General features: G+C 46.1%; 1 protein-coding gene across 2 annotated transcripts in view; it reads left to right on the forward strand.

Annotated features, from left to right (window-relative positions):
* Positions 1-674: 674 nt before the first annotated feature.
* The window catches only part of PTPRE (protein tyrosine phosphatase receptor type E), a 109,571-nt gene continuing 86,749 nt past the window's right edge, over positions 675-23,496 (forward strand). Inside the window, exon 1 of one of the 2 annotated variants that reach the window (XM_075107726.1) lies at positions 675-804. The gene's annotated coding sequence lies outside the window, so the exon portion shown is untranslated. The remainder of the gene's footprint in view (positions 805-23,496) is intronic. The other variant, XM_075107725.1, reaches the window with a different exon arrangement.

The following is a 23,496-nucleotide window of genomic DNA, read 5'->3' on the forward strand; positions in this document are numbered from 1 at the left end:
GTCCTTCGGAGGTGTGTCATACCAGCGATTTTGGGAAAGGAGGACGCCCAACTTCACGCTTGCCGCCCAAGGGGAACTCGCTGCTGTCAAACACCCATCCCTCGTGCTCCCGCGCATCCTCAGCGCTGTCTCTGTGAAGCGCCAGATGAAATGAGGCTCTTGGAGCATGCACAGATCTGACTTCTGAGATCTTGGCGGGTGTAGTAGTGGTGTCCGTGCCAGGCTGGAGCCGAAGCCCTGCCTGAAACTTCGGTCTCAACACACAGTAACTTCTCGTCTGCCGATCAAATCATTCCCAGCAGGAGGGGGGCCGGCCCCGGGGTGATGCAGCACCCGCCGGTGGGCAGGCGGGCTCGGGCTGAACACGGGGAGGGGGGTCCCCTCCACCTCCACCCGGGTCAGGCCCCCCACATCCCCCCGTGTCCCCCCCGCATCCTGCCGCATCCCCCCGCGTCCCCCCATCCCCCTGCATCCCGCCGCATTCCCCGCATCCTCCTGCCTTCTCCCGCGTCCTCCGCATCCCCCCGAGTCCCCGCATCCCCCCGAGTCCCCGCATCCCGCCGCATGCCCCTCACCCCCCGCATCCCCCGCCGATACGGGCAGTGTCCGCCAGGCGGCTCCGCGCCCGCCGCCGCGGCGCCGAGGGGGGGGGAGGAGGAGGAGGAGGAGGAGGAGGAGGCGGCGGCGGCGGCGGCGGCGAGGGGAAATTTCCTGCGTGGCTGCCGCCGCCTCTGCCCGCCGCTCGGGCCGGGGAGGGTCCCGCGGGCGGCGCCGAGGGGCCCGCGGAGCCGCCGGACCGGCGAGGTGAGCGGAGCCCGGTGCGGCGGAGGGAGGGAGGGAGGGAGGGAGGAAGAGGACGGAGGGAGGCTGGGAGCCGGGGGGCAGCGGCTCCGTGCTGCCGGCGAGGGGGACGCGGCGCAGGTGGTCGCCGGCCGCGCAGGTGCCGGGGAGCCCGGGGCGGGGGGCGATGCCCGCCGGGGGACCGGCCCGTCCCCGGGTGCGGGTCGGGCAGCGGCCGGCCTTGGCGTGCTCCCGCCCGCACCCGGGGCGCTGGCAGCCGCCGCCCGGGGCCGCGCTCGCCCCCCGGGGCTGCCCCCGAGGCCGGCGGGGGCACGCGTGTCCCCGTCCCCGCGGGGTGCCCGGCCTCGGGGGTACGGCCGTGCCGCCGAGCCCGCTGGAGAGGCCCGAGGGACGGGCGCGCTCCCGTGGGAGCCCGGAGGGCAGCGGGCACCCTCGCGTCGAGGCGAGGCGGCCGGGTGGGCTGTGACACCGGGCTGGGCTTCTGGGCGGTGGGGGGCACGGGTGAGATGGCATCGGGGCCGCGGGAACGGCCGAGCATCGGGTACCCCACCGATGGGCATCCTGTTAACTGGCGAGCGCTAGGCGTCCCACCTTAACTCACTGAGCATCAGGCGTCCCACCGACGGGCATCCCTGTTAACTCGCCAAGCATCGGTTACCCCACTGATGGGCATCCCTGTTAACTCGCCGAGCGCTGGGCATCCCACCGACGGGCATCCCCGTTAACTCACCGAGCATCGGGTACCCCACCGATGGGCAACTGCTAACTCGCCGAGCATCGGGTACCCCACCGATGGGCAACTGCTAACTCACCAAGCATCGGGTACCCCACCAATGGGCATCCCGATTAATTTGCTGAGCGCTGGGCATCCCACCGACGGACATCTCCGTTAACTCACCAAGCACTACGTGTCCCACCGACAGCCATCCCCACTAACTTGCCTCCATGCCACCCAACTGGGAAGCGGGGTGTCTGAGCTCTCGGGCTTGTCCCCGGCCCCCCAGGTAGGGCTCACGCATGAAATTCAGCTCTAAAAAGCCATTTCTCTCCTGTCAGCACATCCACACTGTTTTCACCCAGCCCTTCTGGAGGTGAGCATGGCTGTCGGTATACACGGCGTTCAGATGCACGGGACCAGCAGCTAAGGGGTGACCTGGCTGTGTGCAAACTCTTACTGTCCCTTGGGTGAGATTAGCCTTGGTTAAAAACCATTGGTTTGGGTTGTAGAAAGGGTTAGTGGATATCTGCTGTGAGATTGGACAGGGTTTTTTAATTGGGAAAGGGTGTATCTTTTTTTTTTTATTATTATTTTCTGTGAGGTTCTTCTCCTTGTGGCTTATTTCCATAGGGTGAGGTGATTTGCTGTGCGTCCAGCTGCGTAGCTTCGAACCCGTCGCCTGTGTCTGTATTGTACGGAGTAGGGAGCGCTGAGTTAAAAGAAGTGACATTGCTTGCCGAGCTTGTTTTCCTAAGATGTTATAAGCTCTATAACAGAAAACTTGGAAAGGAGGAATAAAGAGGCCGAGAACTGAAAAATATTTATTATGTGCATGGCAATCTTGGCTCCTGTGCATGTTGCGCTTTGGGGCTTAAAAAAAACGTAACTTCTGATGAAAATTAATGACAGCTGAAGTTTCTAGCTGGAAACTGGATGTCATTTAAAAGAGATTTTTATGCAGATATAATCCGCTCGCCTTATCCAGGAGGCACGTTAAGTTCCCGGTTTGCTTTGCTGGGTAACAAATGAAACCATTTAAGTCTCGATGCGGGGAGGTGGCACCGGCCCCGTCTTCTTCTTGCTGGAGGTGGGAGCTGGGCCTTGAGCGGTCCCTAATGGGAGTAATGGTCTCTACTGGCTGTCGATGGCACCGGGGGCTTGCGGCGCAGCCTGCCTCTGCTTTGTGCCGGGGTGGTGGCACCTGTGGCGCCCCGAGAGAGGAAGGGGGCAGGGGCGGAGGTGGGACGAGCAGAGACCACCCGGCAGAGGCTGTGCCGGTGCGGGTGCAAACCTCGCGTACGGGGGCTCTGTGTCGGGGGGGAGTGAAGGGAGTTCAGCTAAAATCATTTGTTTCCTCAGGCGACAAAAGCAGTTGTTTTGGAAGTGTGGGAGAAGACGGGAAAGAGATAATGTGAGAAACAAAACGGCGTGGGTGTAGTGCTTGGTTCCTTTAATTTGCTCTGCCTTTGCTTGCAAATAAAAGAATGACACAGGAGCTGTGTTACACCAGCCTTGCTTGCTGTGCTTTGACTAACACACTCTGTATTCCTTAAATGCATTTAGTATGTTCTTCCAAGTAAATGATAAAAACTGAATTCCTAGTTTAAAAGCTTCCTATGCCCCCGACACCTTTAATAAAACCAGACATCCTTATATACCTCAAATCGGTGTGATGCTGCTGTTTGGCTACAGAAATTTATCCCGAGCCTGGGAACTGCAGGTGCAAAGTAATAATTTTAGCACATTTGGGTCCTAGTTCGCTTTTGTATCTTGTTTCTTTCCCCTTTTCTGCTTCATATGTTTATGTTTATCTATCTGTTATCTAGCTCAATCAGGTTTTTTCATCTAGGTGAGTTAACAGCTGGCCTCTGCCAGAACAGCTGTCTTGAATCCCAGTTTTCCTTGGTGGTGTTTTAATTCCCCCGCCCCGTATTGCGTTCCCGGCTGTGGATTATACAGCCTGGCAATGTCAGAAGTGCGCCGTGTTGGGCTGAAATGGTTGGAAGTGGGAAGGTGGCGGTTTGGGGAATCTGCAAGGTCAAGGGTTCTGTAAGACCTTCCTCTTCCACGTGGATTCTCGTGAAGCTGAAGGAGGGGATGGGCAGAGCTGTGGTCCTCGCGTTGCACAGGTTACATGGGCTCGTGCATGTTCCCGAGCGGAGAGTGACAGCGGTGGCTTATGGCGATATCAAAGGTTGTATTTTCTTGGCATCTCTCTCACATGATGGTGTGTGCTTCATTATAGCAAAACCTGCTCTCATTAAATCAAGGCACCTGTCTCGTCCTGTGCACACCGTGTGCTTTTTGACTCTTCTGTAAGACAGGTTGTGCCGTGAATTGGTTTATTCTGAGCTGTTGGTTGATGGACCAAAGCTGGAGACTTGCATTATTGACTGAACTAGTTTTAGAGCATGTTATAGGAGTGCTTCGACCGGTGTGCTTGGTGACCTTTTTCATTTAAGAGGTTACATGAAGAAAAATGGGTGAACACAGGATGACAAACTGCAAAGTGAGAAAGAGCTGTAGGAAGCCTGCGGCGCGATGCTGCCTTGTCCCGGCTACCCTTGGTGTTTTATGAGAAGTCAGCTGCACGTGGTATCAGTAAAGGGCTTATGTACTTCTTGTCTGATGACGTCCTGCAAATGTGTTCGCCAAGATTTCGGAGCAGGTCAGTTGTACTGGAGCAAAGAACCCGAAAGAGCCCAGGCAAGCACTGAATGCTGTGTGGGGTGGAAAGCAGAAAGATAATAAGAAATAGTGCATGTTTGCCTGACTGATGTGAGCGCGGTCCACCCTGCTCACTGAAAGAGTGGGAGTTCTGCAGGAGAAATCGTTCAATTATATAGAGAACCTGAGGGTTATGTTTGTACGTCCTTTGAGTGGTATTTTCATTTTGTAAATGAGATGGTGTATTTCAGTCCCCGTTTCCAAAATACTCTTCAGTGTGGATTTATGGCAGGGCTTAACTCCAGCTGGAGATCCTGTGTCTGAAGGTTGTATCAGAGCACTTGAAGGCCATCGTTGGTGAATGAAGGTGCTTTAGGAGAAAAAAAACTTGCCTGTATACAGAAACATTAAGGTGAATGACTCTGTATCTGGAAGCACGCTGAAAATTTCTCAGCAAAAGCAGTTGGCAAGAAAATGGATGTTTTTGCTACAAGGTGCTATTCCATCGGCGTCGAGGGGGTGGGTACGAAGGGACCGGCTGGGGGGTGGTGGCTCCTCTCTGTGCGGAGCAGAGGGGCCGGCTGGGGTCTTGTTCCTGCCCGGAGAGCGGGGGAAGCGGCGGCGACCTGCACGCTGCGAGGCAACCCTCTTGTTCTGGGAGGATGATGCTGGCGTTTGAATTTTTGTATAAAACGTAGCAATAGGGGGCAAAGTGAAGAGATTGCCGAGTATGCAGTTACCTGTTTGAGTTCACTGAAACTCAAACATATAACTGTGCAAAGGAGTTTTGCCTGGATTAGTGGGAGTGGTGCGTTCAAAGCGGATGGAGAGAGGCATAAGAAATTGCTGCTTGTTTAAAATGGAAGGCCTGTTACTGCAGTCATCATGTTTGAGTTTAGAGACAGCCACGTGGTTTACCCGATCCTGGAACGCAAGCCGTACGCTGCATTTCGAAGGAATTCTTGGTTTGTTGTTTTTTTTTTTTTTTTTTAATTCATAGATAAATAGTGTAGTCGGAGCGGTGCTACTTGGTGAATAACGTATGCAAACTTAACTCGGTTACGTGCTCCTCATCCAGCACACGCCGGGATGCTGTGGCTTTCCAGCGCCGCATCCCTGAGGCCCGGGGAGCAGCAGTGCAGGAGCCAAACCTGGGGGCTGCCGTCGCGATGCCTGCGGCGAGCAGGTCTTTATTTCTTGATAGGCATTTCATTATTGATTTCTTGATACAGTATTAATGAAGTCAGAATTCCTCTGTAACCTAAAATATAATTTGGTGCTCTGTAACCAGAAGTATTGTCAATTGAACTGATACATTATTAAAGAGTTCTGACTTATGTATTCTTTGTGGAGCGTCGTTTTATGGGTACCCTGTATGTGATGCTCATTTTATGGGTTGAGAGCTGTCTTAGGGAATGATTCAGATGTTGCTTTAACTGATTTGCAATGTGATGCAGCAGAATTCAAGCTGAATGAAAAGTGGCTGTAGCCACCAGGCTGCTCTGCGCAGGCTTTCTGCATCCTTTCGAACTCTGGTCTTTATATATATATATATTTTTCCCTCATTGCCTGTGCCCTCTGTACAAGGTTTCATCCCAGTGTAGTTTGATAACAATATGTATTGTATAATTCCAAACGCTATGATTGTTAATATTTAAAAAAAAAGGCTGTATTTATTCCAAACCTTTTGCTGAAATGTAACATATCTTTTAAATATATACGTACAACAGGCTGGAAAACCTGTGTAAGCCAGAGCTGAAATGAGGTACCGATAAAACAGAGATTAGAAGGAAGTCAGCCACAGGAATTTATTGAAGTATTAGTACGGGATTTATTTTTGAGTTATTCACAGCGTGGAACATGTTTTTAAGGCATGTGCACGGTTCTTTTTCATTCAGTCGTCTTACTGCAGGTGTAATAATTCCATCAGTGATACCCTTGGGCTGCCAAAATCCTCTGTGTTGTCTACAGAGGATGTCTTTGGGAAATGGAAGAATAGATGAGAGTTTTTCTTGCCGATAGGAGAGGGTGATGCTGTTGGACTGTATTTTGATTGCAGCGTGCTGAGATTTCTCTTCCCAAGCAAGCCGGCCAACCGATTATCTCCAGTGAAACAGCTCCCCGAACAAGCGTAGCATTAAAGGCTGCTTTTTATTATCCTCCTGGTCCTGGCGGTGAGTTAGGGGACAAGTGGCCTTGCTGACAGTCTGTCCTGGCACCTGCAGCACCCGGATGGGAGCCCTTGCCCTACCCGGTGCCGGGTCTGCCGGGCAGGGTGGGAGCTGCCTCTGCACAGCCCCGCCCGCCGCTCACCGAGCACATCCCCTGTCGAACAGCGATGCCCTAAAAATGCCCTTTTTCCTTTGACTCCTGACTGGTGACTCACTGGTGAAGTGGCAAAGTGAAAAGCTGCTTGCAGACATCTAGTGCTTGCCCACGCAGAAGTGATGTGTCTGTGCTCAAAGGTGTTTTCTGGCTAAGGGAAGAAATAAAACCAGAAAGAAATTTGTCGGGGTAGTTTGTTGCTTGTAGTGACAGCTTATTGTCACTGGAAAACGTGGCATGGCTTTGCCATGGGGTCTTTTTCCCTTTTATCCCCGCTGTAAAAAGGAAAAAGTGCTGAGTCCTGAAAACTCAGCTTATCAGAGATTTCCTTTTTCTAATGTAAAGTAATATTTATTGGTAAGAATGAGAGATGTGAGCAGGTCAAACAAAAAACAGAACTGTAAATCAGGTAGAGGCGCGATGAGGTACAAACTCAAAAAACCACGAGCGATGGAAGCGACAGGTTTTGGGTTATTGCTGTTGAGAAGGGGCGGCTGTTTCACGCAGGAGAGCGAGGGTGCCCCGGCAGCGGGCTGAAGCCGTACCAGTCGCAGTGCCGGTCCCTCAAGGTATCACACACAGACAAGGATGCAGCAACATCACGAATCACCGGGAAGAATGCAGCCTAGAAAACACTTTGGGTAAATAGCAGTATGAATTTTTAAGAAAAAGCAAATAGCAGAAGATTTCCAAGGGAAGCAAGGGAAAATTGCGTTAAATCGCATCACTTAAGATATCAGGACAAAATGTACTCAGTAAATTGGAGGCTAAACTTTTCTGCCAAAGCAAGGGAGTTGCATGAACTAAGACATCTCCTCCTACTTCTAGGTTTTGTTGCTCTGGAGGCATCAGAGAGTAATTCAGAATGAAATGTGCAACTCCACATTCACAAGATCTTACTCTTCTGCGACCAGTCGCTTTCAGGTTTCCTCGTGGTTGGCTTTTTCTTTAATTGCTGTGGTTCTTGAGTTTTCTTCCTCTTCAGCAAAATCAATCTCTCTTTCATCTGAAATAACTTTTAAAGAAAGCTTAGATAAAATGGAGCGCTGCTGTAGTTCATGCCGGTGCCCCTTGCAAGGCACTGATTGAAGACCAGCAGAGTAATTTTGATTATCAGCCAGAATAACCAAAGGCTGAGGTGAACTGCAGGAGCACGATGCTTTTAAACATCACTTTCCCACGGACGTGGGGTATCGTGGATTGTAACGGGGCCAGGTTAGTTTGGTTGGTTGTATAGAGCTAGCACGTCCCCGGCCCGCGGTCTTGCCACCTAACGGTCACGGTGCCCCGTGGTCTGCTGGTGTCCTGTCGCTGGGTCCCCGAGGTGCGACCACGCTCCCCGAGGGTCTTGCTATGCCTTCTTTTATCTTGGCGTTTGCTCCCATAATTTGTTACCTCCCTTGGTCCTTCTAATCTTTTTTTTATCAGAAACAAAAGACAACGCTTTGGCGAATGCGGGAAGGCCCATGTAATCACGACTCGAAGCCAGCGATGAGACTCTGTGGTTAAAGACCCTCTTGTTTTCAGTATATTTGATAAAGGATCTGTCAATATTTCCTTACCAAAAGCTGTCATTCTTTAGCTTCAGAGCAGTTTTCCCTGCTACGTGGGATGCATTTTAATTTGCATCTAAGAATTTAATTCTTAGACGGGCAATTCACTTTCCAACCAACCTTTCCATCTTTTAGTTTATTTTTGGTATAATGTGGCAATTTGTAAGCATATCGGTGTGTAAAATCTGCAGAGAATTTACCATAACTTATTAGGGTTCTACCTGTATCTACTAACCCTTCCTTCCACTTGCTTGCTGTTTCTTTTGGTAAACACTGTTTTTATCTTTTGTCCTTTAATCTTGTCATCTTTGCTGTTTTTCCTTCGATGATTATTTTTCTCTGCATTCCTAGCCTTAGTTTCTGCTGTAAATATGCTGTGTATTGCTTGAGCTACAGTGCTGTGCTATTACGTGAGTAGTAAGCTATTGCTTTAAACAAGCAATGACTAATGTTTGTATCCTGTGTTCTGCGGGTTTAGATGTCTCAGGTACTTTCTGAGTTGTTATTTTTTTTAATTAGGTTTGGGTTTCATGAATACATTTAGTCATACTGCACAATGTCACTTTAAAATATTTAATTACTCAGCAATATTAGTAGAAACACAGGCAGCAGAAAAATTCATCTCGTACAATTGGGCAAGGTTTGCAAATTGCTACCGAGAGCAAGATCGTGGCAAAAAAGCTTTTGTAATGCAGAAGAAAAGCCTTTGTATAACCAAGTTAAAATGATATATACTTTTCCTGTTAAATACAGGGATGAGTTTAAATGGATTCACATCATCATTTTGTTTGCAGTTGTCAAAAGCTCATTATTTTTCAGTCAAACTACCTAGCTTGCTGCTTCGCGTTGCTTTTAAATTACACATGCACTGATCAATCTTGAGAAGCCAAATTAAAAACTCATCTGAGGGCACATCCCAAGGCCACAGACGCAACACTTGGTTCTACTCTGTTTTTCAGGGGCTAGCCTCCCACCTCCAGCGCCTCGCCGGTTCCTGGCAGAACTGGGGGCAGAGAGGAAACTTTAGTGACTTAAATATTTCTGGCAAGGCGGGGGGTGGGGAAGGGAAAAGGTGGAAACAGGAACTATATTTAAATGATGACCTATTTGCATTACTTAGTTTAAACTATTAGAAACAAACTTAGGAAGATGCGGTGTTGAGATAACTGGTACTGTCGTACTGTGTGATTTTTTTCAAGGAGACTTGCTCCTATTCCCCCCCAAGCGCCTCTGTGCTTCACCTGGGCACAGCGTGGCTTGACCTGGGCTACAGGCTGACGTGCAGGAGAGCTCCTGGCGGTCGGGTTCTTCACGTCTTTTCTTTTTTTTTTTTAATATCTTTGACTAGCAAACTGCAGAAGTTAGAAGTTATGTGTATACGTGCTTTGACGGAGTTGTAGTTTGTACTGAAAACGCTTGAGAATTGCTCTGCTGGATCAAACTAATTGCCCTTGAAATTTGGCCTCATTTACCAGGATCTTCAGAGGAAGAAACTCAAATAATTTCCTTGAAAAATAACTGAACCCTCAAAACTTTCTCTGTAAACAGTGTTTTACATTTCCAAAGGCCCTTGGTTAGCAATTTATCCTTTGAAATGAAAGCTTAATGCCTTCCAAAAGAGATTATAAATTTTGTCCAGGGTAGCTCTGTGTGTAGTTAACATCTTCAGGCTCAGTTCTGCCATTCTGCTGCTGTCCCACCAGAGGGTCTGTACACTGTTTTTTCCTCCAGTAATGATGTATTTAAATATAATAAAGTTTAGCAGGTTAATTGTGCTTATTATTATCTAGATCTTTCTTTTTTGGTACTTTGTCCTTCCTCACCTACCAGGCTCTTTCACATGAGTTTTAGCAGCCGTAACATCTATATTCCTGGTGTTGGTTTTGCTTTAAAAAAATGGCAAAAAATGGTGCTGCAGTGGCTGAGCCTCCGTGGCATCTTCTGTGTCTTAGAAGGAGAAAAAACTGGTGTGAAAGTACTGCTGGCAAAGTTGGAAGCAGCTTGCACTGTACTGTTCCCTGATAACGTACCGACTTCTTCGGGGCATTGCGCTTTCTAACTCACGTTTGGCTGCAGTTGATGTTTTCACACCTGTCAGCCTCTGTGGGAAATGTTCCTCTTCGGGGATTGTATAAAAGAGAACTGAAAGTTGGGGACTGTCCGAAGGATGAGGGCACAGAGCCTGGGAATGGCTGCTGGTTTTCCTCCAGCCCGTCCCTGTAATCCATCCAGTACTTCTGTTTTAAGCAGTTAATGCTATGCAGGATGCTTTGGTGCTGAAGGTGTTCTTAAAGACCAGTTTCGCTCTGTGTTCTTTTATTGAAATAGGACTTAAAGGTGGCTGGTTATGGAATGCTGAATGGAGAAAAAAGGTTTATGTTAGAAAATTCCCACTGGGGGAGGGCTGTGATTTTTATTTTTTTTAAAGGAGAATTTATCCTGCTTGCAAAATGAGGTGAAAGGTATTCCAATAAAAGATTAACAAAAGAAAAATCTTTTGGTTTTTGAGCCAGTGCATTTATTTACCTTACCCTTGTGGTAAGGTAGGACCCTTGGGCAGCTCTGTATTTTTGGAGACAAAGCTCATCTTGGGCTTCCTGGAAGGTGGCTAAAAAAGAATCCACTCTTCCTTTGCAGCCTGGCTCTGGTCCGCCGAGACCCCTCCCCTCCGGAGAGAAACTGTTCAGCCCCTGAAGACCGGTACAGTGTGATTTGGGGACAGCCCATCCCCGCGCCTTTGTCCCCAGGGCACCTCGTTCCGAAAGCCGGGCTGTGCTGCCTGTCCCGTGGGACGCTGCCATTGCTGGGAGCTGTAATCGGAACCAGCTCCGGAGCGTGGGAAAGGAAGGAACTGTCCTGCCGGACGGCGGTCACAGAAATATGCCCAGCTGTCAAGGGGCCGGCGGGGGGAACGTAATGTTTTGTCAGTTTTTCAGCTAGAAATGCCTTCACAGCTGTGTACCAGTTTTTGGAGGTGTCTTATATACCTTTATTTTTGCCTTCATACCCAGATTTATATCTATTTCAAGCTCTTAAGTTTAATAACTTCTGCTAAACACGGTCTCCTTCAAAACCTCCAGACTCTCCTGTTCTCTTACAGCTGAACATGAAGCTGTTATCCCGTGCTGTTCTACAGCCTCATATCTATCCAACAGTGCTTCGGCCAGCTTTTAACATCTTCGGTGATGGTGTTATTATGCAAAGACATGTTGAAAGGCTGGTGGATTTCTGCTTATTCATTTAACGTATTGCTCAATGTGCAGGGATGTATTTCACAGTGGTGGTGCACGGCTGTCCCGCAGGGGCTCTGCCAATGCTCCGTCCCCCGCTCTCAACCCTCGTTGCGTCCAAGTAGTTAATATCCTCATCACCGATTGAATCCGTCAGGCTTGATTTTTATTAAGCTGCTTGCAGAATATGTCCCTGAAGCTGTCAGTGACTCAGAGGCGTGACAGTTACTTCCCCAGAATATGTGTGCTCTGCCTGGAAGTGAATAGCTGCGCTCTCGTCCCCATCCCTGGGCTTGCACCGGTAGCGCTAAACCCTGTAATAACCGTTGCGTGACTGATAACGGAAACATTGCCTTTGTTATGAACGCAAATTAAGGGCCTGACGTGGTCCAACTGGTTTTCGGCTGTCTGGGCTGTGTTACAGAAAACAGCACATCCTCATTTACTGCTCTCTGTGGGTGTGTTTTGTTACAGCCAAGAAATAGAGGCCGATGATTCAAGGCTGATGCACGGCAGGCCGGCGGGATGTGTTGATAGATGTCTGTTAGTAAATTTTGGATCACTTTGTAGGATCAAAAGTACATTTGTGGAGAATGTTTGCATTGCATTTTAGCTTTTAAAACATTTCAAAACACCCAAACAAAACAACAGCCCCAAACTAAAAAGCTTGTCCTGCAAAGAACAGTACACCCCTTTGGCGATACTGTAATGCCCAGGTGCAGGTGCTTCCTTTCTGAGTAGATGGACAGATTGACCTTCAGCGGGGAATAGGTGCTGAATCGCAGGTCAGAATCAGAGCTAGGATGTTCCGCCTTCCTCCCAGGAGTCGGGTTATTCACATAACAGGGAGGATGAAATAGGCTCTGCAGCCCCTCGGAGAGCCAGCCCTCTTGCACAGCCGGTGGGTGTGAGCTTGTATTATTTCCCTGTGTTTGGGCCCAGGTCCAGCTGCTGCTGGGATGGAAGGAGGCTGTGCCCCTGCCTCCTCGAGCCCTCGGACTGCCTCTCGGTGGTCCTTTGGTGTCTGCGTACACAGAACGCTGAATTCATGTATGTAAGAGACGAGTATTCACGCTGCCCGTGATGTAACACTGCTGCTTTTGCCGTGATCGGACTGGAAGCTTGGTGGTTGGGCAAATATGAGGCATGCTGCTGTTAATCCACTTCTCAGCCTCAAATGTCCTGTTTAATACTGTGGTTTTTTCCAAGACTAATTTAATGTATTCATGCGTTTTCAAAGGCAAATTATTCGTGAATCTCACATAATTAAAGCCTCTAGGAACCTAGATACATTGCTATTTTAATATTACTAGGAATTTGAAAACTTGTATTTTGCAGTTTATAAGCTTGGGTAGGTGCACTCCCCAGCACTGTGCCCCTAAACTAGCAGGCTGGTTTACTTAAGCTCTGTCTTTAGTCGCTGGAGAGAATCTTCTGCAGGGATAATTCGGACAACCTGGGGGCTTCTGCCCTGTACTTCTTGTCTCGAGACACTTGTCCTACCTTGTCCCTCTCTCTGATGAGGGAGATTAACTGGTCGAGTTCTAGTGTTGGGTAATGTACATTTTATATATCTCTTTAGTGTCTGTACGTATGCAGAGATTGATCCCTACAGCTAAAAGGAACTTATCAAAGCTAACAGAACAAGACGAATAGACTGAAATATTTTTAATGTATTATTCACTGTTTACAAATAACAATGATAACCTGATAAACTAGTGGTAGACAAAGTTCATGAAAAGTTTGAATGGGAATAAACCAAGGTGTGACATAAAGATTTGATGTGAAACTTCAGCCTGTCGATGTTTCCAGGGGTGGACGTGGCTTGTGTCAGGAAACAGCTGTTTGGGAGAAGCCAAGATGAAGAGGACAGGTAATTGTGAACTCAAGAGAGGGCTGTGGTGATGCCTGGGTCGAGTGGCCAGATGGGTGAGGTTACAAAACACCCACAGAAAGGGCATGGTTTGAAAGGTGGAAGTGGGTTTGTGAGTTCCTGGCTTTGCTGGTCATCACCTTCTCAGCATAACCAGGTACAGGGCAGAAGTTGCAGCTGGTAAGGGTGATGGGGTTGCCTGGTTTTGCTTTGAATAAGAAGAACCTAAATCCAAAGAACACCTTGCAAGTGTATCCTTACGTGTGTTGAAGACTTTGTCATAAAAGTTATTTTTATGGCAAAATCTGCCCTCATTTTTTTACGACTTGAATCTGGCTGTGCTGAGGCTTTCACCTAGGCAGGCATGCATCCTGATTGCCTTTCATTTCAGGATGCTCCGTGGCTTTGATGGTATCATAGAATCTTAGAATACCAGGTTAGGAAAGATCTTGAGGCTCATCTGGTCCAACCTTTCTTGGGAAAAGCATGGTCCTAGACAAGATGGCCCAGCACCCTGTCCAGCCAAAGACTGGTTTTTTTTTTTCTCATTCCATGAACATATATTGTATTTCGTGATTCCATGAACAACCACCTATTTCCCCAACTTTGTGCTACCTCCTTGAATGTGATCGTGCATCCTTTCTGCAGCATCACGTTTGCATCTTTCTTTCCATCAGCATTAATATAATCAGTGCACTCAGCTCTTGGCAGAATGGCAAGCCCTTCGTACTCTCAGAGTAGCAGCTGTCCCCAGGCAGGGACTTCTCAGGGAAGGGGGCTCCTGCCCCCTGCGGGACCCCCAGTGCATCTGCCCCCCTGGTGCTCCTGGGGATGGGCTCCCTGGCTGCACAGCCAGCGATGAGCCAGGCTGGAGGTGCAAGCGGTGGGGGCAGTTATTGAAGGCTGCTTCAAAATGCAAGAACAGAACAAAAAAAGATGAATTTTTCAAGAAAATATTGTATTTCTTTTGAGTATTTTTCACTGGCAGTGATAGATACAAGCACATCTGTTGCTGCCTAGCAGGCTGCTGCTCAACCCTGTCTTGAGGAACCACAAGTAACCATTGTGTTGGGCAACACGACCGGCCCCGGAGCTCGCTCGTCATACGGCGCCGAACACTGAAGCTATTCACGGTGTCGGATTCAAGGGGCTGACAGCAATCTTTATCGCTGAGTAGAAACTAGAATTTTCCTCTGGGACAAAAGCAACAAAGCTCGAGGGGAAAAATGACCGTGTTCAGCACCGATTTGTTTCATGCTGCCAAGGGCAAGGCAGGAGCGTAGGGACGCGCCCTCTTCCCTGAACCAAAGGCAGGTGGTACCAGCTCTTGAGTATCTGGGGCTTGTGTTCTGTATATGTTCATCTTTCTCACGAGTGGGGTTCTTATTTTTTTAAACTGATTAGATCAGAAGGGAATTATGCTTTCCTTAAAGATTCCTGGTAGTATCGGTCTTTATTTCTTTAAAAAATACTGCATTGATTATATATGTATTATTGAATTGTATCTAAGAAATATAAATGCAGCTGCAAGGTGTTGTTGTGATCTCTGGCAGCAGGAAAGGGAACCCTTTTTGGCTAGTTTCAGCATCTAAAATCAATAGAAATGATACATCAGAAGAAATACCGTGTCTGCTGGGAGTTGGTGGCATGTCAGGGTTTGCTGCTTGGGGGTTTGCAGCAGTTGAGCAGTAGCTAATTCATTTTCAAAAGTATTAAACAGATTCTGTTAATTTTCAGGGCCAAAAGGAAACAAAACTCAGAAACCGCAGAGGTATTTGTGTAATTTCTAAACTCTGTTTAAGAATTCCCATGGGAACCTCTTAAAACCGACAGGTATTTTCTAGCTTTTTAGGTCTTTATTGTTTTCTAGCTCTTTAGGTCTCCCTGGAAACATATAAACAATTGTATCACATGCCTGCTCTTTGATCAGAGTCTTGAAATGCTGAAACTCTTATTTAATTGCAACACACTCAGTTCTGTAATGTGAAATTGTGAAGTAGCGTGTCCTTAAAATAGCTTCATACCTAGGTCATGGTAAATACATAACCAAATTCCAGCTGTACCAGGGTAGTCAGTAGCGGAATTGGTAATTGTGGCAGTAAAATTAATTTCGGGATTGTTGGGACAGCAATGTTGTTGTGGGTTTTTTTGTGTGTGTGTGGTTTCTTTTGTTTTCCCTCTCCCGGTTTATTTTAATTATGACCAAAGTGAAATAATTGAGCAAGGATGATGTTTACGGCAACAACTCCGTAGTGTTGCTGGGCCCCAAAATAGGAGGTTTCTCCATACCGAATCCCTGTAGCCCACGTTGCTTCTGGATTGTTTGGCAGCTCTTCATTTCATTTCATTTTTTCCCAAGGCATGCAAGCAGATATTGAATACGTTTATGCTCTCATGTCTTTCTGTAGGAAGAATGGGCAAACGAGGCATTGCCTGTTTTTATAAAGTTTCTGGAATGCTGGAATCATTTGTACGCTTTGTTTCCACGCAAACAAAGTCAGGACAATGGAGAAAGGATATTGTTATTGGGCCTCTGGGACTCTCCTCCTGCTTTGTATTTTTAAGTAGCCTTTAATAATTCTGACCTGATATTCTAAGCGATGCAAGAAATTCCAAGTGGACAGCTAGCTTTCCTTATTTTGGAAATGTCTCTCCTTCCCTCCATTGTATTTATTTATGTATTTTTCTAACTTAAGATGTGGGTTATTTTCTTCGTGCCCGAACAGCTTATCTGCTGGTGGAGGTGGCACCCCTGTATCCGAACAGTTCAGCAAAAACTGATTCAGCAAAAAACCTGCATGCCCTGGGGTGGTCAGGGATCCCTTGCTCCAGCCTGATGGAGAGCACTTGAATGGCACTTCAACACGACAGTCCAGATTGATGCTGTCTGGGTTTAATTTAACAGATTTGGGGCATTTTCTTTCTTTCTTTTTTTTTTTCTTTTTTTTTTTTTTTAAGAGAAGGAGCAACTTCCTCGCTGGGGATGCTGAGCAGTTGTTATTGCGCGTGGGCGGGCTGTGTCTGGGCGATGTTATACTTCATTTTGGTTCATCTCTTGGGGGATGCCTTCCCTTCAGTCTGTCTTCAATAACATATTTAATGTTAGCATTTTAAAAAAAATCTGCTAGTTTTCATTTTCCTTTTACAATGGTCCTGCATAACAAATAGAACAAATTTATTGCGTGTTCTCACTGAGTTACCCACAGTTGCCGGTAGCCCACGAGGACCAGCCAGGAGCTGACTTTGCACAGATTCTATTTCAGCAATACTTCTGCTACCCTTGAAATGAAAAGTTTACTGATATTGTGAAATAATGCATGGTATTGTGAATGTACAGAGTAGACTGTTTCATGGTATTAAGACACAGGGATAGATAGCTGGGCTAATGTTGCGTCATTCTGCACTGTTTTCTTTCAAGGCTTAGGCTTTGTAAGTTTGTGAGTGCCTCTGGTGCCAACCTGGTGCAGGCTGGCGTGTGCAGGAGCTTTCTTAAATTTTAGACAGAGGCATAAAGTGATCATGGCTGGTACTGAAAAGGTATTTTGGTAGTTCATGTCTGTTAGAGGGAGGAGGATGGTTGCCAGATAGGAAATGACCATTATAAGAAGAGGTAAGAGTTGCTGTCAAAGTTCTTTTTCATGGTGATGTACAGAATTTGCTACGTGACTGAAGAAACCTCATTAGCAAATGCAGGTTTTGGAGAAGAGGAGCTGCAGAAAGGTGCTTCTCCTTACAGTAAACACAGGAGGCATGAAGAGAGAAATCCTTCCTCAAATGCACAGATGCATTTGCTGTGGTAAAAGTGACTCTGCATATTGTCTCAAAGAGATTTAAAAATTTTTTTTATTTTTAGAGGAGTTTTTGATGACTTGGTAATAGTCATCTTCCAGCATTCATGCTGTCTTTTCATTTTTGAAGGCTCTGGGCTGAGGTGTGGTTCTTCTTTTTGGTGCCCCCCCACCAAGCTGCGGTTTAGCTAGTGAGAAGCTGCTAAACCCGTCATAGCTCTGAGGTCTCGGCTTCCTGAGGGCCCTGAATTTTAGATTGAAGGATAAAGAACAGCCAGAAGTAATTAAAACTAGATGCCTTCGGCATCTGTCCCCCTGAAACAGATATCCCTGAGAGCTGTGGTTGCAGTAGGGGCCCTTTACACTCCACAGGGAGATGTAACGGAGCAATGTGCATGACCCCAGAGACTGCCTCTTGATTTTCTGCCGTGTCCTCGGAGTGCGGGCTGTCGTTCTCGCTGTGGCCCATCAACCTCCTGAGCGATTCACATCATTGTTGGTGGTTTGTGGACCTGCCTGCTGGGTCCCATCACCGTCTCCGTCCCTCCAGTGGGATGAGGAGGAGAGAAGAGCACAAAGAAGAAAAGGCCTTTCTAAGCTGCTTGATTCCTAGCTCTGTGGTGTTTATGTTTGAATTCATCTGTGTAGGCCTGTCTGACCACGAGCGTTGGAGGGAAAGGTTCATCTGTAAGATGGACTCTGTTGTTCGAGCCTTTTGAAAGCAACCAAGTCACAGATGGTGACTTTTCTTCATGGAAAAATAGAGAGTCACTGCTAACAGCTGGGCATAACTTCCCACTCTTCCCAGTGGGAGAGACTGGGGCGGCAGAAGAGCCTGTGGAGAGTCAAGTCTACCACTTGACTTTGAAACCCTGTCATATGTGGACTTGACTCTGGAAAAAAAATTGTAATATATGCATTGGTAGTTATGGAACTCAGGAGGTGGCAGGAGTCATAGTACTGGTGATCATCCTCAGCCTTGAGCGACTCCTGGAGATCCCAGAAAATATATCGGTGTTCATTATGTGTTTCAGCCTGGAGTTGTAGATCTCCTTCCTCATCATATTTTTGTAAAACAGTGAGATTCCCTATGAAATCTTATATTTTTGAAAGGAGATTTATCTGTTTTCCTTTCACCCTCCCACCAGTAGTTTTTGTTTTGCATCTGGATTTCTGGTTGTTTATCCAGTCTTCAAACATGAACATCTGATGTGCTCTTGGAGCCAGTAGTAATAATGACTTAAGAAAGAATGAAGTTCACCATTTCTCTTTGGGTAATCCTATGGAAGAATAGCTGAAATAAGCAAAAACGGATACAAGTTTGACTTTTCATCTCCCACATTAAGCAAATAGTGGTTCTGAGTTTCTACAGGAAGGTCGTAGCAGAGCAGTGTCCAAGCAAAAAGGTCAAGTCCCTGTAGGAAATATCCAGTATATTCAAGTGAAGGAAACTTTGTATAAATGCAAACATGAGATGCTCCCTGAGAGAAATAGCTTTTATTTATCCTCTCAGTGTTACAGAAAACAAACTTGGAGCCAATTTCTGCTCTTTAAAGCATCACTGCGAGTCTCTGGAGGATGCTGTCCTCCTTCCTGCAGTTTTACAAGTCTCCGAGGAAGGGTTCTCTCCAGTCAACTCAACATGTGAAGTTGAAAGTTGCTTCTGCATTAAGGCAGAGAAATGGTTTGTTCACATCACATTTTGTTCTTAAACAGAAAGGAAGAAAAGGCTATAGGTTAACTTGGCATCAAAGCACATTTGTAATGAAAATTGGCAATCGTAAGTGGGCGGGAAGTCATGTCTCCTGTACTGCAACATTAGCCAACACAGTAGATACCTGAATCTTGCTGATTGATTGTGGAATGGTCAGGGCTAAAGCAAGGCTCTGCTAGAATGAAGATGAAGGTGATGCTTCAATGTTTCCTGCTGTTGAGGTATGTGATTGTGAGAAACCCGTTGTGATGAAACTTAATGCCTCAGAAATGGGAAACTGTGTGTACGTGTCTGGAAGTTACCTGTCTTTCAAGCTGATAAAATTCTGAGGAGAATAAAAATAGAAATGGCCATCCGCTGACTTGTGTCATCTCATTTGGAACAGGTTTTTTAGGCACTCTAGTTTTGACGGACAAATGTATTCTTTAAATAATATTTAATGCAATCTGTCATGTTGATGAAGTTGAGTTGAATTATGAGGGCTGTGGAAGAGGGAATTGAAGGAAATAACTTGTTAACTCTTGTCAGTGATCCGACAGCGTGGGTCCTGCTCCCAGGCTGCGGGCGAGCGTCCGTTGTAGCAGAGCTGACCTGGCAGCGCCCGTCTCCAGGATAAGGAAAGGGGTGTATGCTTCTGTTTGCACTACACTGGGAAAAACTCACCTGAAGTCTGCGCAGACGGTTCACAACTTACCTGAGCACTAGGCGGAGGTGACTGCAGGACCCGCGGGCAGAGCCAGTGTTGAGGAGCTGCTTCGCCCATCGCAGTCGGTCTCTCTGGTCTGTCCCTTTTGCCCGCAGGGAACCAGTATGTGAAGGCGATTTTTGGACAGGAGAAGTTACAAACTAAGCAGAGAAGACAGACAAAGGCTGAAATAAATGAACTAACAGTGTTCTTGTTTTGTCGATTTGAATGAAGGCTCTTGTGGTTATATGAATGTCTTCTTCCAGCAAAAATTTGTTAGTAGGTTTCTGCCTGTCCTCAGTTACTTATTTGTGCCCCTGAGCTGCCACTCACCGAAGATGTACGATGTTGTTCTTTGCGTGCTGTAAATCAGACCAGGGAAATATCTCCTCCTGAAGGGCTCTTGCTTTAGTATTTTATTTATTTACTTTAATCCAGATAGTTTCTCAGGCTGGTTTACAGCAAAGAGTTATGCCAAGACTAGTGGTGGTGTGGTGCAGAGTGGGTGAAGTGGTCCTCAGCTACAGAGGGAGGGGAGAAAAGAAGAAGGGGGTGGGGGGAAAGGGAGCCTTTGATCTTCGACATTGTTTTTATTGCTGTTTGTATCCATGCACATGCTGCACTCTTGTTTTCCCGATGCTGTGAGCTGTGCTTCCCTTCAGCATAATGTTAAAAAGAAGATCCCCTATGGCTATATGGAGTTTTAGATAGCTACAATGCAACTGGTGGTGGTGTTTTAAGGACGCCACATGAAGACAAAAGTAACAAAACTGAACAGCAAAAATAACAACCTAGTTATTGCTGAATCAATATGAAAGTTGACGAGGAGAACCATGTTTCCGTAAGAGCACGGACGGCTGTGAAGGAGCAGCCCTTTCCTTGGGCAGCGGCAGTGGGTGCCGTAGCCAGTACCGCCCGTGGGCTAGAAGGAGTTGCCATTGCCCAATAACCTGAGATGGTGGCTTCAATTTGTGGCTTCCCCTGGATATCCCTGTTTGAGAGCACGCTCTTGTGCCACCAAGCTTGTCATTCTTGTGCTTCGTGTGGCACTCCTGATTGTCCCAGGGAGAAATTGCCTCGGTCTCAGTCATCCATTCAGAACAAGCATGTTATCAAACCCTAACGTTATTTCTGGATATTGCAAAATGAAGATATGTTCAAGGCATATATTGCCACGTATTGACGGAGAGCTTAGTCATCAAGTGTTTCTCCTGCTAATTTGTTAATTAACTATTTAAGTCTTCAATAGCAAATACATCTTGGCTATTTAAAAAGGGAGAAGTCCCCTATGTCCTCGGGGTATATCTCCTATTATCTTCTTCAGAATTACAATTTCTGCTCTGACACAGAGGGTGAATCCAGAGCTTCTAAAGCAGAACCCTGAAATGTTCGCTGCAGGCCCACAACCCTTGTTACCTAGCATTTACATAAAACACGCTGACACCACTTTGGGGAGGTTGAGTAGGATTCTTTCTCAGCTGTTGAAATTTGCACACGAGATGGAAGATGTTTTGATTAAAAAAAGGGTTAGCTGAATATTTTTTTCCATTTATTCCCATGTGTCAAAATCAAAGCAGTGTTTCTCCAGGCGTTTTGCCCGTTTTCTTTTTTTGTTCCTCTTGTTCAGTTGTTTGGATTTCTTTTCCCTCAAGGTTGAGATTTGTTATTTTTTTCTTTTTTCTCTTACTGGAGGAATTCCTTTGCTTAATGAGATAAATATATGTAAAAATGCATTTTAGGCAGAAATGAGCATACTATTACTACTTTTTAGATTCCTGTTCATTTTCAGTAGCATTTGTAAATCCATTCTTTTATGTATCGGTATAGGCAGCGGTGAACGCGGGACAGCCAGCGGGAGAGCTGTGAGCCTTCACCGATAATGTCCTCCTGCTGCAGGAAGAGCAATGAAAAGATCACAGTTATAATTCCTATTTTACTTCTACACGTTCTTCTACCTTGTGAGTTTTCTAATATGAAGCCCGTTCTGGAATAACATTTTAGCATGTGGTTGCTTAGTTTATTATTAAGCCGCATTTCAAAAGCCACCTGTCAAGGAGAGAAACTCCCAACTTTCTTAATCAGTGTTGAAACAACTTCTTAAAAGCATAAAATAGAATCTTATCTTTTTTTCCCTGCAGTGAGGAAAAACATTCCCTTTCTCATTTCTTTGTTTTTATTTTCTCCGTGGGATGCTAGTGCTTCTGGCCACTCAGCAACTAGATCTTTTTTTAGAAACTAGAGCAGAATTTTCATAATAAACCTGATCTCGTACAGATTCGGAGCCTCTGTTGGGGGGAAGGGAGGGAAGGAAGCTGGAATTAGGTTTAGAAGCAATGTAATTTCAAGGATCCACATTCTAAAAACCCTCCATGGATTTGCTGCTGCTGCCTGGATTAGAAGACCCTTTAATTTGCTTTTAATTAAAATGATTTTCATTTATTCTATGTCTTCTTCAAAGGTCCCAAGGCACCTTACAAACTTGTGATTATATATATGAAACGCAAAATCCATATTCATGCGATGCTGAGGTTTCACGTTGAAGTTAAGGATGAAAAAGAGTTTTACCCTCCTTTTTTTCTGTTAGTTTTTTTTAGAACCTCAGCTCCCCGTTACAGTGCAACTTTTAAAGCACTGTAGTTGTACATGTTTGACCTCAGTGAAATTACAGTCCAAAGTGTAAACACTGACCTTCTATAAATATCTTATCTGAAGAATATATTTAAATAGCCATGGCTTTATTTTTGCAACCTTATTAAGTTGGAGGAAAAAAAATCATGTAAACACCTTTATTTTTTTTTTAAATAGGCAATGAGCAGAGACGTCCAAAGCAAAAGGCTATGAAAATGATATAGTAAAGTGGAAGCTGTTACATAGCTTGTAAATATACTTAGGTTACACTAATTTTCTTTTAAATAGAGATTCTTAACACAAAGTAGGAAAGGTTTTTGTTAATTCTTGAGTAGTTAAAGATGACTGGACTGCACTACATTTTACTTGTGTACTCCACAGTAACTACTAAAGGACAGAAGAAATAGGGTTGTTGACTGGGAAATACCCATATTTTAAATGACTTTAGTGGTGCTTTCTTTCTTTTTGGTTATTTGCTGTGGAATTAAACCTGATGATCAGCACGGAAACCTGAAGAAGTGCAAGGAGTGGTATGGATAACGCAGTCTCAGGTAGGAATTTGATGCCCCAGCGAAGGTGACGGTGATGGAGCCAGCGCTGGAGAGAGGAGCCGCAGAGAGGGGGAGACCGGCAGGGGCAAGGATGTGCAAATGCTGAATTTTTCCTGAGACTGGCCAAGTTGCTTTTGTCTTGGTTCTGTCTGTTCTGGAAGAAGCATAAACTGTAGTGGCAGAGACGTTGAGATTTAATTTTTTCATGCTCATGAATTTAGACAGTTCTGAGTGAATGTTGGGACATTTTGTAAGGACCTCTAGTCTGCTGGAGGCCGGAGTTCTTTGTGTGCTTTTGCACGATGTAGGCAGTCGTATAAATTCAGTAACTACCATGAGTTTTTAATATGCGGTAATTAAAAGGGAAAAAGAGAACAAGGTCCTTAAAACCAATTTAAACACGCTTATTTCATAATAAAATTGTGTCTTGAAAAAAACAGGTCTGTTACTATCAAAGAAGAAAACCTGAAACTTTTGCTTGTTTATGGAGAGCCAGAAATTTCACTGTTCAAGTTAGGGTAAGCAAAATGCCATTTTTTAACATTACACTGTTGTTTGAGGATCTTACACCAGAATTGTGGGCAGCATATTTTCTTATAATACTGGTTTTGTTTTCTACATGAATACAGCAGTGTTTGTTCCTACGGAGGAGTTATTCATGAGGAGTTCACAGAACTTGCTCGGGATCTGGGAGGAGGGTAGATGGCCGTGCTCAGCAGTTTGATTGAGGAGGGCATTTCTGGGGTGTTTTGGGGGGTTAACTTTTGAAAGGTTGGCATCTTTGCGTGGATATCTAATGTACAATTTGAAAAACCTGATGTAATTGTCTACAGCAGCTACAACGCTGTAGTCTGTTGGCGGCCATCTGCCGAAGCTGTCCAGGGAGGGCGGAGGCGGTGCTGATGGAGCCTGAGGTTGAGTAGCAAGAACTGAGCGATCCCAGTGAACGGACAACTTTGACGT

Source organism: Phalacrocorax aristotelis, chromosome 12, assembly GCF_949628215.1.
Source record: "Phalacrocorax aristotelis chromosome 12, bGulAri2.1, whole genome shotgun sequence".
NCBI classification, from domain to species: domain Eukaryota; kingdom Metazoa; phylum Chordata; class Aves; order Suliformes; family Phalacrocoracidae; genus Phalacrocorax; species Phalacrocorax aristotelis.